Here is a 12,199-nt window from a genome sequence, read left to right as displayed (position 1 = left end):
TGGGAAAAGCAGTTAGAACACCTGCCTCTGTAGTTCTCTTGGAAGTCCCGGAGAGCTCAAACAGGGACACACCCGCACACTTCTCACACTGAACAGCTGTGTTTCACAGGATGTGCTCTCTGCTGACACCTCTGTCCATGTCAGGGACTGTCCAGAGCCGGAACAAATCCCCGTAGAAAACCTATCCTGCTCTGGACAGTTCATGACATGTAGAGAGGTGTCAGCAGAGAGCACTGTGGTCAGATAGAAAAGAAATTCAAAAAGAAAACAGCTTCCTCTGTAGTATACAGCAGCTGAGAAGTACTGGAAGGATTAACATTTTATCTAGAATTTACTAACAAATCTGTTTAACTTTCCAGAACCAGTTGATTTAAAAAAAAAAAAAAAAAAAAAAATTCCAATGGAGTACCCCTTTAATATCCCAAGAAAATGTAAAAACAGAGTTTAAAATTTTTTTGCAAGGAAAAACTGAAATACCCAGTACTTTGTTAGAGCACCTTTGGAAGGGATTACAGCCTCCAGTCTTTTTGGATATGATGCCACAAAGTTTGCACACTTGGATTTAGAGATTATTTGTCATTCTTTTCTGCTGATCCTCTCAAGCTCTGTCAGGTTGGATGGGGATGTTAGTGGAAGCCATTTTTTAGGTCTCTCTATAGAAGTTCCATTGGGTTCAAATGAAGGCTCTGACTGGGCCACTCAATGACATTCATCAAGTTGTCCCTAAACTGTCCTTTTTGGTCTTAGCTGTGTGCTTAGGGTCATTGTTGGAAGGTGAACCTTTGGGCCAGTCTGAGGTCCAGAGCACGCTAGATCAAGTTTACATTAACAAACTGTGTTCCATTCAGCTTTCCCTCAACCTTGACAAGCTTTCCTGCCTCAGACGAACACCCCCACAGCATTATACTGACACCACCATATTTCACTGTAGGGATGGTATTGGGCATATGATGAACAGTGCCTAGTTTCCTTTACAGATGATGCTTAAAATTGAGGCCAAAAATTTAATTTTGCCCTTATCAGATGAGAAAATCTGGTTTCTCACAGTAAGGCTATGTTCACACTATAGAATGTCCGCAGAGAATCTCCATGCGGACATTCCGCAAACCATTGCTAGGACCACAAAGAATTTGCTGTCTCAGACGGCTATGCATTCCGTGCGGAGTCCGCAGAAAGAATGAAACGGGGATACATCTGGCACTGAAATTCTGCCGTGTGCACAGCACAGCAGAATCCTGTCGAATTCAACGGGACTCTGCTGCAGTGGAATCTCTATGACGAATTCCAATGCAGAATTCAGCACGGAAATTCCGACATGTGAACATGGCCTGAGTCCTTTACTTTTTTTTTTGCAAACTCTATGGGGGAGATTTATCAAAACCTGTCCAGAGGAAAAGTCGCCCAGTTGCCCATAGCAACCAGATTGCTCCTTTCATTTTGCAGAGGCCTTGTTAAAAATGAAAGACGCAATCTGATTGGTTGCTATGGGCAACTGGGCAACTTTTCCTCTGGACAGGTTTTGATAAATCTCCCCCTATGTGGGCTTTTGTAGGTCTTCTACTCTAACATAAAGCCCAGATTGGTGGAGTGCCGCAGTGAAGGTTGTACTTCTGTAGGTTTCTCCCGTCTGCACACAGGATCTCTGAAGCTCAGCCAGAGTGGCCATTGGATTCTTTGTCACCTTTCTCCCCTGATTATCTAGTCAAGTGGGCAGCCAGCTCTATGTACTTCTTAAATTTAATAAATTATTGAGGTCACTGTGGAACTTTCAATACAGCAGAAAATATTTTGTACCGTACTCCAGATCTGTCCCTTCACACAGTCTTGTCTCTGAGCCCTACAGGCCAAAGATGTTCAAGGCCTCAACATAAAATGTGCAAAAAGTAAAAGGGTCTGAAAACTTTCTGACTTCATTAGTGTACAACTATATAATGACTAAAATGCATTTTATATCTAAGGACTATTAGGGTAGGGTTCACATAGAAAATGTTCTAATATTTTATGCATGCATTTTCATTCGTAATGAGGAAGAAAATATCCCTTATTTACAGCTGTTTTTTTTTTCTTCATGATCACAGACGAATGCATGCATAAAATACAGTAAACTTTCAGATGTGTGAACCTGCCCTTATACTTGCAATGTATTATAAAATATAAAAAAAAATATATGAAAGAAAAGCACTAAACTGTATTGAGATGGGTTTTTGCTTCCCTGGTCCACACATATCAAAAGTCTGCTGCCAGCTTCCGCTGTTAAAAGTAGGGATCGACCGATTATCGGTATGGCCGATATTATTGGCCGATAATCATGATTTTGGGCATTATCGGTATCGGCAATTACCGCCCCCTCGACCCACCGCACCGCGTCGCACCCGCCACCGTAGTGCTGGACGGTATACCGGTATGAACCGGATACCTTTTTTTTTTTTTCTCCCACGGTATGGGATTTTTGCCCATACCGCTATACCGGTCGGGCCCCTCCCCCACCCTCCGAGTCAATAAGAAAAATTAAACTTACCCGTAATGGGGGTGGTCCGGGCCATCCATCCTTCTTGTAATGTTCGGCGGCATTCCGGGTGGAGGGAGAACCGGTCCGGGCTGTCCTTCTCCGGGGGAGTAGTAGTTTTGCAACAGCTGGAGGCACCCCTAGGCGCGGTGCGGCGGGGGAAGCGGTGGTGGTGATAGGTCTCAGGACCCCCGAATAGGCAGGGGGAGAGAAGCGGGTGGCGGCGGCCTATGGCACCGCAAAAGCCACTGGAGTGCATTGATTTAAAGCGCCCGCTTTAAATCAATGATCTGCAGTGGTGTCGCAGGGGGATAAACAGCCAATAACTTATACCGGAATATCGGTATAAGTTATCGGCTATCAGCCCTAACCTCCACAGATTATCAGTATCGGCCCTAAAAAAAACGATATTGGTCGATCCCTAGTTAAAAGAGTACTCCAGGGGAAAGAGTGATTTTAAATCAATTGAGGCCATGAAGTGATAAAGATTTGTAAATTACTTCCATACATTTTTTTTAAGCATTCCTTAGCATACTTAGCTGCTGTATGTTCCAGAAGAAGTTGTGTAGTCATTTCCAGTCTGACCACATTGCTCTCGGCTGCCACCTCTGTTCGTGTCCGGAACTGTCCAAAGCAGGAGAGATTTGCTTTGGGAATTGGCTCCTGCTCTAGACAGTTCCCAACATTGACAGAGGTGGCAGCAGAGAGCACTGGAGTCAGACTGGAAAGAACGAAAACTTCCTTTGTAACATACAGCAGCTGATAAGTACTGGAAGGCTAAAGAATTTAGAACAGATGTAAATTACAAATCTGTATAACTTTCTGGCACCAGTTTTAAAAACATTTTTATGCCCTGCAGAGTACAACTTTAACCCTTGAGCATGCCAGTGATAGCCATGTAAAAGTTACGTATATACATTTTGTTTAACCGCTTAAAGGGGTGCTCCGGTGAAAACCTTTTTTCTTTTAAATCAACTGGTGACAGAAAGTTAAACATATTTGTAAATTACTTCTATTAAAAAATCTTAATCCTTCCAGTACTTTTTAAAGGGGCTATATACTACAGAGGAAATGCTTTTACTTTTTAGATTTCTCTGATGTCATGACCAGAGTGCTCTCTGCTGACCTCTGCTGTCCATTTTAGGAACTGTCCAGAGCAGCATATGTTTGCTATGGGGATTTTCTCCTGCTCTGGACAGTTCCTAAAATGGACAGCAGAGGTCAGCAGTGAGCTGAGGTCAGAGTGCTCACTGCTGACCTCTGCTGTCCATTTTAGGAACTGTCCAGAGCAGGAGAAAATCCCCATAGCAAACATATGCTGCTCTGGACAGTTCCTAAAATGGACAGCAGAGGTCAGCAGAGAGCACTCTGGTCATGACATCAGAGAAATCTAAAAAGTAAAAGCATTTCCTCTGTAGTATACAGCCCCTTAAAAAGTACTGGAAGGATTAAGATTTTTTAATAGAAGTAATTTACAAATCTGTTTAACTTTCTGGCACCAATTGATTTAAAAAAAAAAGTTTTCCATGCGAGTACTCCTTCAACTTTCCCTCAACCATGTAGAGCTTAGCTTCTTGTTTGAAAGTAAATCAAAATTTATTAATTTACAAAGGCTGTTCGATGGGAATTTATCAAACCATTTAGTCTGCTTTTTTTCATCTAAATGTGTTGCATGAAAAGTCGCAGGCTGGCCCCGTGCTTAATTTTCTGTGACATTTTATTTAGAGCGTTTAAATTTCATTGCCATGAAGTGTTCTTATTTAGAGCACTTTCTGCAGTGGTCACCGATTTATCATGTGCTACTTTTTGTGAAATGTCACACTTTTGCCAGATTTTGAAGCTATCACAGGGCAGGCCATCCTGCCCTATAGAACTACTGAAATGGCTCTGTGACAATTAAATTAAAGGGGTACTCCGCCCCTAGACATCTTATCCCCTATCCAAAGGATAGGGGATAAGATGTCAGATCCCGATGCTGGGGACCCCCGGGATCTCGGCTGCAGCACCCACCTGTACGGCTTCCGGCAACGCTGGAGGCTTCGGATCCCGACCACAATGGCGGAAGAGCGTGACGGACCTCCCATAGACTTGCATTGAGGGGGCAGGGTGTGATGTCACACGGGGCGGAGTTGTGACGTCACGCTCTTCCGCCATTGTGGTCGGGATCCGAAGCCTCCAGTGTTGCCGGAAGCCGTACAGGTGGGTGCTGCAGCCGAGATTCCGGGGGTCCCCAGCAGTGGGACCCCCGCGATCTGACATCTTATGCCCTATGCTTTGGACAGGGGATAAGATTTCTAGGGGCGGAGTACCCCTTTAAGGACCATGTGTCATTTGATTCATTCGTTTAGTTCAACGTGCTGCCATGGGCATAGGACCATGTAACATTTATACAAGCTTGTCCAAATGCATGTACATAACCAGTTGTTCCTCCTGGAACCTAAGTGTATTCAAATGTAATTCATATATATTTGATCATACAGATCCATGGTGTAGTGTCTGGTTCCAGTTTATTCTTTGGGGGCAAATTTGTAGCAGTATGAGTGAGACATTGAATGTATATGGACAACTTCACAATCTCATTGATTTACATGTGACAATTTACAATAGGATGCTGCAAGGACTCTATAACTTAGAGACAGGGGTTCCTTCATCCTCTGCTGGGATGAAATCCTCTGTACAGCAATAACAAACAAAAAGTGAAAGGCAATACAAGGTCAAAATGCAGGTTATAGATGGGCAGGCAGAACAAAATGATTCTAGTAAACAAAAGCCAACAGAAATGTGAACAGTTTATTTCCACTCCGCTGGCAATTTTGCCTGTGTTGCTGGGAGTGAGCAGGATCAAGGAGCATCCTCCTCCGGACCCGGTGAGTCTGTCTTGGCAATGTATAAATAAATTATCGGCACTTCTTGATTGATGTGCACCTATAAATAATTAACACAGCCATGTGATCGCACTCACTTCTGCACTTTCTACAATGAGGAGCAAACACAACTAACAAGAAAGAGACAGGTCAGACGCTGCAGCATCAGGTGCAGGGATACGGATTTTAATTGTCTGCCTTGTGCAACACTTAATTCCTAAGGGATTTGTTTTACAGTCTTTAACCCCCCAGCCCCCTCTCCTGCTACATCCAAGACTCAAACAAGTCCCTCCAAGAATTAGCTTGAGATATAAATAATCCATCTGAGCCTCCATCACAGAAGAACCTATTTTCAACTTAACACCTACATATGTAAAGTTACCCATACACACAGAGCTCAAGTGCTGATGTTCCTGGCAGCTAATCAGGTAGCTGCTTTCATTTTCCAAAGCGCCACTGAAAAATAAGCGAACTCGACCGATTGCTATGGAAACTCCACTATTCATAATTCTCTCTTGACGTGTCCTTTAAAGAGACTTTGCCCAATTAAAGACATTCTGGCATATTGACTAGATATGCCAATATTGTCTTTGGGGTGATGGGGTCTGATGGCAGGATACCCTCTTATCTCAAAGACACGGGTCATTTCAGGTAAAAAATGGTGGTGCACAATTATAGCTAACAGGTGAGTGGACATTTATAGCATATTGAGTCACTGAGACATAACCCCCTTCGCACACACCTAGGTGTTTTAGCTAGTATTTTTTTTTGAATAACAACATTCATCCTGGTAGAAAGTCGAAAAAAATATCCTATACTCACCATCCTCGCTCCTTCACCACCATGCAGCACCTCCTTGGGTCAGTGTCCGCACAAAAAATTGCCAATCAGCAGTTGAGGCAGAACGCTGCTGCGGCCATTGACTGGCTGAGCAGGAAAAAGTCTTATACTTAAAGGGGTACTCCGGTGAAAACCTTTTTTCTTTTAAATCAACTGGTGGCAGAAAGTTAAACATATTTGTAAATTACTTCTATTAAAAAATCTTAATCCTTCCTGTACTTATTAGCTGCTGAATAATACAGAGGAAATCCTTTTCTTTTTGGAATGCTCTCTGATGACATCACGAGCACAGTTCTCTCTGCTGACATTATAATAATAATAATAATAATAATAACACTTTATTTATTGTTGTGCTTAGTGGGATTTGAACCCAAGTCCCCAGCACTGGAAGGCAGCAGTGCTAACCACTGAACCACCATGCCACCCTTAGCATACATCTGCTATGCATGGTTGCTAAAATGGACAGAGATGTCAGCAGAGAGCACTGTGCTTCTGATGTCATCAGTGTTCCAAAAAGAAAGCAATTTCCTCTGTAGCATTCAGCAGCTAATAAGTACTGGAAGGATTAAGATTTTTTAATAGAAGTAATTTACAAATATGTTTAACTTTCTGCCACCAGTTGATTTAAAAGAAAAAAGGTTTCCACTGGAGTACCCCTTTAACGCTAACCCCAGAATATTCTGTACAGTGGCATTTGCCTCTTTGAGAATGGCGACTGTGGGGGAGTGAGGAGGGGGGGGGGGGGTATAGTATTTTTTTTCTGTTTTCCCCTAGCCTGAGCCTCATTCAAAAATGTCCAGAATAATAGAATTCAGAGGGAGAGATTTTTGAAACTGCCTCAAAAATTAACTGTTGTCCATTACAACCAATCACATCTTAACTTTCATTTCATAGTCTGTTCTTGATAAAAAGATGCATCAAAATTGGTACAAGTGAAACGGTGGCCTGCGGAAACCAATCAGAACACCGCTTTCATCTTACAAAAGGTTCTAGATTTCGGGGAGAGTGCAGATATCATGGATCTGTTACAATGTATATATACAATGAATAGTCATGACATTTAAGGTGGGGCAATGTATATGATGGGATAGTAAATATGCAAATTTTGCAATGGAAGAATCACTAACTTGTCATGTGAATAAATTGTCATGCCACGTCTGGACACTGCCCGACTGCTATAGCAGTGTGAATGAGCTGAAGATGGAGGAACACGCAACATGATGCACATTTCCCCTGAAGTGAAATTCCAGACTATCATATCAGTGGCTGACAATGTAATTAAGCGTTCCCCAACCTGTGGCAAACCTACAACCAAAATCTATCAGGGCATGATGGGAGTTGCAGTTGCATTAGCTGGGAGACATAGATTGTAGCAAGTCCAGGACTCCAGGCTGATACATTGTAACTAGAGATGAGCGAACTTACAGTAAATTCGATTCGTCACTAACTTCTCGGCTCGGCAGTTGATGACGTATCCTTCATTAATGAGTTCAGCTTTCAGGTGCTCCCGTGGGCTGGAAAAGGTGGATACAGTCCTAGGAGACTCTTTCCTAGGACTTTATCCACCTTTTCCAGCCCACCGGAGCACCTGAAAGCTGAACTCATTTATGAAGAGTCATCAACTGCCGAGCCGAGAAGTTCGTGACTAATCGAATTTACTGTAAGTTTGCTCATCTCTAATTGTAACAGGTGACACATTTGTTATGCTGCTATCACAAAGTATTGCCTAGACCAGTGGTCTCCAACCTGTGGACCTCCAGGTGTTGCAAAACTACAACTCCCAGCATGCCCGGACAGCCGTCGGCTGTCCGGGCATGCTGGGAATTGTAGTTTTGCAACATCTGGAGGTCTGCAAGTTGAAGACCACTGGCCTAGACTATATACAACTACAGAAAACTCAACTGTGAGCACGACTAGGTCAGGACTATATTGACAGCCTGAAACAGACAATTCTTTTTTGCTGAAAGCAAGTAGAAGTCTTGAAAACAGTGCGGAGCTGAAACACAAAGCAGATCATAAAGCTACAGAAATAATACATTGATTCATTTGACTTGACATAAACCTCCTTTAAGACTATGCACAAGAGCTGACACTTCATCTGTTCATTCATCAGCAGATCTCTACAATCTGTCAGTCTTCTGCACCTCCAGCCTGTAGGTAGCAGGTGTCAGGGAGCCTTTCATTAAAACTCTATCATTTCCAGCAGGGAATTCACACCTGACACCAGTGACTGCAACTTGTAATCTGTATTCCTGATCCAATAAGAATCTATCATATTCCGTGGTGTGTTTCAGCAAAGGGATGGAAAAACAAGGAATATAGGACACTGGCCACAGAGAGAGAACTCATTGGCTTTGCAGAGTACACAGCTCCCGGCTATGGGATTAAACACACAACTCCCTATAGATCCAGGTATAATAAACAAATAAACAGCAGAGTTATATGAGGTCCTTGGAGTTGGAGAGAACTTTACTGCTTCTACCTCGGAGGGATCTGGCTTTATAAACTATATCCAGACATCTATGGGGCTTATAAAACTGCAGTGTACTTATAGTTAATTAACAAAGTAAACTATCAGCTCATAGGAAAAAAAAGACAGGATGGAAAACCCCTCAAAACGCGGCCATGGCTTCTTCTTTAATTAAAAAGCCTATTTTCTGCCATTGATTTCTGTGAACTTTGGTCATTGCAGAAGGCACAGATATGGGTAGCAGTCTCCACTGTGCCATGCGGGGAGAGTTGGATATTGAGAGAATATGCTTGTAAAATAAGAATATAAAGCAGCAGTAAATAGAGTCCCTGGGTTGTCCTCTGCGGTCACACAGCTTACACGTCTATTTAACTGCATCCTTCCTGCATCTGAATCGGGAAAAGCAGGGTGATAACCAATATAGCTATTGCTAGTGTGCGCTGCAACACAAGGCATTCAGGAGTCTGGGAAAGCAGAGTGACAATCCATGAAGGAGTAGTAATGGGAGTAATGTACTATCTTATCACTCTTCTTTCTCAGCAGCAGATATGGGTTTATTTTATACATAGTAAATATTTGTTGCCATTCTCTTTCACTTTGGGACAGAATTTCTATTTAGGACAATACAGGATGATGAAAGACTAAGAACAAGCTGCTGTTTGGCTGCTAATATATCGATCCCTCAAACAAGACATCTGATTTAGTGCCCTGTAACATTTTACGACTTACTGGACACATTATACATTTCAGCCAGGCCAGCAAAATGACATTTCCAGGCAATGTCCTGAAGTCCAGGGCTACAATGAATTGGCAACTTTATAGCCTCATCTGCATAATGAGACAAATCCATTTGTTTAGGCTCCACAATAGCTAGGGAAAAAAAGCCATAACCCTAACACAACACTTAGAAAGTTACACTCAGCAAGCATCTAAGGCTGCATTCACACCACGTTTTTGCAAGACAGTTCCCGTATACGTTTTCAATGTGAAATCCTTACGGAACCGTATGCCAAAAGATGCATCAGGTTGTGTCCGTTTTGCATCCTGTGAGGTTTTGTCCGTTTTTTTTCCCGTATCCAAAACCGTAGTCTACCACGGTTTTTAGTCCGGGTGAAAAACTGTATTAAACCGTATACGTTTTATTTATTTATTTATTTTTTTAACATGGGAGTCAATGGGAACAGTACAGAACGGTATGTGCGTACGGTTCCATCCGGTTTTTTACTTTGCACAGTTTTTTTCTTGGAATTTCAATCAAACAAGTGAAACTTTATTCACAATGCAGTGAAAAGTTAAAAAGGTATACTTTTTTTTTTTTCTTACAAAACGGATGCAACCGGACATCATTTTTCAAACCGTATATGTTTTTTAACTGTATACGAGTTGAAATTTGTACACACGTTTTGCTACAGTTTAGTCAGGTTTTGAGGAATCTGTTTTTCATCAAAAACCTGATACGGGAACTGTATTGCCAAAACGTGGTGTGAATGCACCCGAACGCATACATTAAAAGAGGATTCCACATTAAGGGTGTATTCACACATATAGTATCCTGCGCAGATTTAATGCCGCAGATTTCAAGGTTAACTAAATAGAAAAACACAGCATCAAATCTGAGCAGGATACTATATGTGTGAACAGATCCTGAGAATATCTTCAAATGTGCTGGGGAAGCCCAAAAAGATTTTAAAAACTAAAGAGCTGCATGAACTTGGTTTTACACCCATCACCACTGCCTATTGTCTTCTGGAGTCTCAGACACAGCAACCGCTTTGTGAAAGTCACTATTCTGGTGCAGTAGGTCAGTATCAAGGTCTATTATCCAGGTGAGAGAAAAGGCTGCAACACAATCCCAATAAAACACATGATACATCCCAAAAGGTCTGGAGGATCAGACAGTCAGGCTCCCTTATCTCTGTGCAACACATGTGGTCACTTGCCATTGAAAGAAATGGGAATCAGGAAATCCTCAAAGCTGCATAAACCCTAATGCTACAATAAGACGCTTCCCTGATCATAAATTCTATTATACTGTACATAACCTAAGATACTACATTAGTAGGATATATTAAGCTTGAAAGACTCTGAAAAAATATAAACATCCCTCTAGACCAGGGTTCACCAACCTGCGGCTTCACCAATGGTACAAAACTACATCCCCCATCATGGCAACAAGGCAGAGTTGTAGTTTTGCCATAGATTGCGGAATCTGCTCTATACATTAGTCAGTCCCAATAGCTACTATGAAGTGAATGTAGCTAAACTTTAACACTAATAATCCTTTACATTCTGGGTACATTTAAAGGGGGATTCCACTTGTTAATAAAACCCAACAGCACCGCTTGTCCCTCCACAATCCTGAAATGTAACAATGGTTATGGAAACAGTAAACTCTGGAGAGGGAACACAATTCTGACAGAGTGGTGCCATCCCTGCTGGGGCATTGCCACATGTGCCCCCTCTCTGACCAGGGTACCCTGGCACTTTCTATGGTGCTGATAACTCTTGAGCTCCAGTCCACGTGATCCCACTGACATGTATACAATCTTATGGACCGCAGCTGTCACTCACTACATAGATCAGTGTTTCCCAAGCGGGGTGCCTCCAGCTGTTGCAAAACTACAACTCCCAGCATGCCCAGACAGCCGAAGGCTGTCTGGGCATGCTGAGAGTTGTAGTTTTGCAACAGCTGGAGGCACCCTGCTTGGGAAACCCTGACATAAAGCGCTTCGGAAAGTCTCGTGTAGCCAGGGCAGAGTTCACACCATCTGGAAACTTTCACCTCACAATATGCAGTGGTACCCAAAACTGGTGAAGTCCATCTCCGGCACCTGTCACAGACTCCCCCTCTGCCCAGGACTCTTTATAAACTAAGTTCCCGGGTGACAGACAGGTGAGCACAGTAAAGACTTGGTACAGTATGCCCACCGCACGGTAAATGCACGAACCCACCTGGTGTAAGGTTGGCAGGGCAGTGTCCACTCACTGTCTGTGGATGCCAAGAGGAGGGTCTCAGCACAGGGAACTTGTAGTACATCCAGCTGTGTGCGCGGTGCCCAGCCCTAGGGGTGTCACTGAGGTGCTTGGTGCTTCTGTAGCATCCTATGTCGGCAGGTAACGAGGTGCAGCTCTGCGCTCCCTGCTGCTGCAACGCAATGAAGTTGTGACAAGTGGCGGCTGCCTAGCTGAGTCACAACACGGAGCTCCACCGGTGAATATAGCTCGGGGGGGGTCTCCGCTCTGCAGGACAAGACACACACTACCCTGGACCTACCGGCTACACGAGGAGAGATGAGCAGGGCCGGCGAGGACGCGCCTTTCCCTCACGCACTTACACTGCTCGCGTCCCCGCCAATAACGCTGCTACCCTACAGCGCCCTCTAGCTGCGGCCGGGAGAACTGTGAGCAGGAGCCGTAGGCTGCAGCTCTGAGGCAGGAGACGGCGAAATGCAGCTCCTCATTCACACATACAACAGTTCATTCATGTTCCGGAGTGAAGGGATTTTCATGAAATATTAA

The 12,199-nt window shown here is 43.4% G+C and overlaps 1 protein-coding gene across 3 annotated transcripts in view; it reads right to left on the bottom strand.

The window, feature by feature from the left end:
- CHST8 (carbohydrate sulfotransferase 8) overlaps positions 1 to 11,976 on the bottom strand; it is a 765,708-nt gene extending 753,732 nt beyond the window's left edge. For 2 of the 3 annotated variants that reach the window (XM_056525790.1, XM_056525789.1), the window contains exon 1: positions 11,633 to 11,948. The gene's annotated coding sequence lies outside the window, so the exon portion shown is untranslated. The other variant, XM_056525793.1, reaches the window with a different exon arrangement.
- Positions 11,977 to 12,199: the final 223 nt, after the last annotated feature.

This window comes from Hyla sarda, chromosome 6, assembly GCF_029499605.1.
Source record: "Hyla sarda isolate aHylSar1 chromosome 6, aHylSar1.hap1, whole genome shotgun sequence".
NCBI lineage: Eukaryota > Metazoa > Chordata > Amphibia > Anura > Hylidae > Hyla > Hyla sarda.
Note: the sequence above shows the minus strand (reverse complement) of the source record. Positions and strands in the feature narration are given on the sequence as shown.